We start from the raw sequence: 4,397 nt of genomic DNA, 5'->3' as shown, positions 1-4,397 counted from the left end.
GATGCTGCAGTTCATATCCCTTCTCTCCTCTCTGAAATCTCTGATTCAGGACTCCAGCTGCCCAGGAGGGATTTTGATTCATCTGTGCTAACAGAGCCCTGCCTGGCAACAGAGAGAGCAATGAGATGACCTTACAGCCAGCCACCTTCTCCCTCCCCACCAAGGCACAGCACACTTGAATTTAGAATGGGAGGTTTTTTCCCCAGCATTTCCATTTAGCCTGTGTGTGGATTCTCATAGGTTTTGTAGAGAGTCTTCCAGCTCACCATTGGACTGCCTGTTGCCATGAGAACCATTTCCTTAACAGAATCCACCTTCCTTGTTTTCAATAAGGACTGTTCTCATTTCTATCTCTAGTCAGATTTCCTCACTTCAGGGAGTGGGGCCTAAGAAGTTGCTTAGAAACTTGGCAAGCTACAACCAAGGGTGACTAGAGATTCTCTTTCTTCCACAACCAAAGCCCTGAGTCATTCTGCCCTTGACAGCCCTCTGCCTCTGGGAGAAAAGCTGACCAATATGCTTGTGCTGTTGGTGGGAGTGGGGGATACAGGTGATGTTTTCTCTCCTACAGATTGTGAGTCTAGCAGAGCTTAAGTTCAAGGGTGAAGTTATTTCAAGGTAACAACTTCAAACAAATCCTAGAGCCCCTAGGGCCAACACTTATTTTTAACAGGCTTGTTCTAATAAAAGATGCCCCTGGGATGGATCACATCTCTCCAAGTGGGTACCCTGTGTTCAGTGGTAATGCAAGGAATCCTACCCCCAGCTCTAGACAGAACACTTTACAACCCCTTCTTAGGTTTATCATCCCTATCCGTTATTCATATATCTTTTATTCAGCTCTGCTATGCCCTTCCAGCCTACTGTCTCTTCCCTTCCCCTGTTTTCATGGAACAGCTACATCTTGAGCTTCTCTTGCTGGGCCCTTGGCCTCGGGTAAGTCAAGGCCAAGGCTGCTGTGCCACTCTGTGGTAGGAATGAGTTCTCCCTGACTGCAGGGAGAATGGGGATGGCCAGGAGCACCCCATAATAGCTGCGACATGGAGACAGTTTGTAGGCTGTGAGCAGGGGACCAAAGAGCCCCTTTTCAGAGGGTCCTGAGGCAAAGGCAGGCTATGCTTTTTAGGTCCTCTTTATCCATATATGGTTCTTTTTATCTCATATGTCCTGATGGGGGCTGGATGGAAACTAGTGGCAATGAACACTGTCAAAACACAAGTCCATTCCATCCAGATAGAAACCAAAAATGGAGACCAGATGTATGTGAATTTAGGAAACAGTCTTTTAAGACTATCTAACCTAAATGTTTATATCAAACTTGTCCAACCCGCAGCCCAGGATGGCTTTGAATGTGGCCCAACACAAATTCATAAACTTTCTTAAAATATTGAGATTTTTTTTTTAGTTCATCAGCTATCATTAGTGTTAGTGTATTTTATGTGTGGCCCAAGACAATTCTTCCAATGTGGTCCAGAGAAGCCAAAAGATTGGAATCTCCTGATTTATATTCATAGGTATATGACGTTTCCTTTTACTCAGGAATTAGCAACCTTGGCATATTATATATACTAAAGACAGTCATTTAGTCAATCAACATTAAGCTTCTCTCTGTACGAGCACTGTCATATGGTACTGAACAGAAAAAAAATAACAGGTAATGGAGCTTTCTAATGAGGAAGGACAGATAAAGAAGCAAAATGAGTATTACCCTGAAAATGAAACTAATAAGATAGGAGTTGTTCAGGAAATGAAGTATTCTGCTTGATCTGGCAAGGCTGATATGACTAGTAGACATCTAAGTGGAAATATCAGGTAGACCCTTGGATGTATGAATTTGGAGTTTTGGGGGTAGATAATACCTGAAAACGTATTAGGAGCTATTACATTATAGATGTATTCAAACAGAGATTCCCAGGAAGAGTGTGGAGATGGAAAAAAGAGAAGGTCCCGATCATTAGAAATGCAGCAGAGGGGCAGGGCGCAGTGGCTCACACCTATAATCCAGCACTTTGGGAGTCCAAGGTGGTGGATCACCTGAGGTCGAGAATTCGGGACCAGCCTGACCAACATGGAGAAACCCCGCCTCTACTAAAAATACAAAAAAAAAAAAGTATCTGGGCATGGTGGCACATGCGTGTAATCCCAGCTACTCAGGAGGTTGAGGCAGGAGAATCGCTTGAACTCGGGAGGTGGAGGTTGCAGTGAGCCAAGATCACGCCATTGCCCCCCAGCCTGGCCAACAAGAGTGAAACTGTCTCAAAAAAAAGAAAGGAAAAAAAAAATGCAGCAGAGGAAGGGGGCCAGCAAAGAAGGCAGAATGAGCAAGTGGCAATGAGGTAGATGGCTGGGAAAGCACAGGGTCACAGACAGCAGGAGAGGACAATGCTTCAACAAAGCAGGGAATCTGCTGTTGAATGCCAATGGGGTAAGGTGAGGCTGGCATAGAAAGGGAATCATTGGACAAGAGCATTTTCAGCAGAGGGGGAATGAGTCCAGCTGGAGTGGGTTAGGTGGCAAATGGGAAGGGAAGAGGCAGTAACTTGACAACTCGTTGAATGGGGAGCATCGAGAGACAAGGGTAAGATGGGCAGTGCAGAGGTGCATTTGTTGGTGGGGTGGGCAGGACGCAGTAGAACGGGAAGAATGAATGTGCAGGAGAGGAGAGGGTGAGCTGCAGGGTACAAGCGGGAGAGTTGGCCATGGCCACTAAAAGAGGCTCAAGAAGAGGCACTTCCTGCTGTCGCGTGGGAGGGAAGGCAGGTGAGTACAGACACAGGGCAGGCAGTGGATGTGGGGGAGGAAATGAGGGGGCTCCCTTCTGATTGCTTCTTTTATCTAAGCGAAGTTTAAGGCAAGGTCCTTAGCTGACAGTGTAGGAGGGAACAGTGCAGAGGAGGTTTGAAGAGTGAAGACAATGAGAGAAACACTTGCTTTTCCTCGAAGAGAGACGACGCTGGCACCGGCGCCGATTTCCTTCAGTGGCCTGGATGCTGCCTCACAGCTTGTCCCACTGCTTGGGGTCATAGCAGCAAGACTGGCTGCAGTGTTTGTCTCTCCTTCTGCACCCAAAGCTCCTAGCCAGAGCTGACCCCTGAAGGTGACAAAGAGCCGGGCTCCGAGACCTCGTCGCTCAGCCCTTTGCCCTTGTGACTGAGCACAGCAAATACATATGGCCTGGCAATGCCCCCCAGCCTCTTCCATATGCACCCCAACCAGCACCTGAGTCCTTTCCCCTCCCCTTTAAGGCACTGGGCCGGTGAGTCAGTTGTGAAAAACTGGCTCAGGCCCCTTAGAAGCGGAAAAAGAAATTAATATCTTTTCAGAGCAGACCAGGTGCCAGGAGCTTCATCTCATTTTACTTTCAAACCAGCCCTATGAGAAACGTCGAGTGACGTGCTAGGGTCATCCACAGTAGGTGGTAAAATCTGAACTCAAACCTCCATGGCAATGGAGCTAGCCCCTGCCCTTCTTACTATATGTTCAGCCTCTTTGTAGAAGTCACATGAGATTTTCTTTCTGACAGCTGCTGTCAAGGGCCGCCCTCTTCCACCTCTGGTCCTTGCACTACCCTTGGATTGCCACTTCTATTTCTAGGACTCCTCAGAGCCACTTGGGAACACGTGGTGGGGACTCTTACAGACTTCCTCTTCCCTTCTGGAGCCCGCCAGCCCCCTGCACCTTCTCGGATGCAACCGGCTGTGCTGCCCGGCTGGGGCACAGGCAAGACATTGCTTCACTGTGTCCACACAGAGGATGTGACCTCACAGAGGATGCGCAAGGAAACTTGATCTGTCACGGCACATGGCTCCAGGCCACCTCTACCTCTCTCCCTTTTCTCAGCCTCAGTCCGGCTCTTCTCATGCTTCTGTGCCTCTGCACGTGTGCCCACAGCCTGGAATTCCATTCCCCCAGCCCCCTCTCCTCTGCCTAACTCCCCTTTTCCTAAAGTCTGGCCAAGCAACCCTTCTGGAAAGCCCTTCTTGATCACCTTCCTCCCCACTGCGCATCTGCCACTCATAGCATCTGCCATGCCATCCTGGACCTCCAGGCTCCTGATGGGATGCCCACCTTTACGTCCTCAGCACACAGTGCTTGCCTCATAGCAGGTGCTAGACACATGGTAGTTTCCTTTGAATGTGCTAAATATGCTGGGAAAGAGATTGACTGAGAGAGGAAAGTAAGAGTGCTGGTGAGGACCCAGCAGGTTCATCAGGGAAAAAAGTGGGTAAACATTACGGATCGTCTAAGTTATGTAGCAAACCTCAGTGCCCTAAAGCAACAAAGGCTGATTTCTCACCAAAGCCAATGTCCCTTATGGACCAGCAGGGGAACTCTGCTCAGGACAGTCACTCAAGGACCCAGACTAACAGAATCACACTGCCAGAAAGCAGAGCTCT

Source organism: Pan paniscus, chromosome 1 (assembly GCF_029289425.2).
Source record: "Pan paniscus chromosome 1, NHGRI_mPanPan1-v2.0_pri, whole genome shotgun sequence".
In the NCBI taxonomy this organism is placed as follows: domain Eukaryota; kingdom Metazoa; phylum Chordata; class Mammalia; order Primates; family Hominidae; genus Pan; species Pan paniscus.
This window is presented reverse-complemented; position numbering follows the sequence as displayed.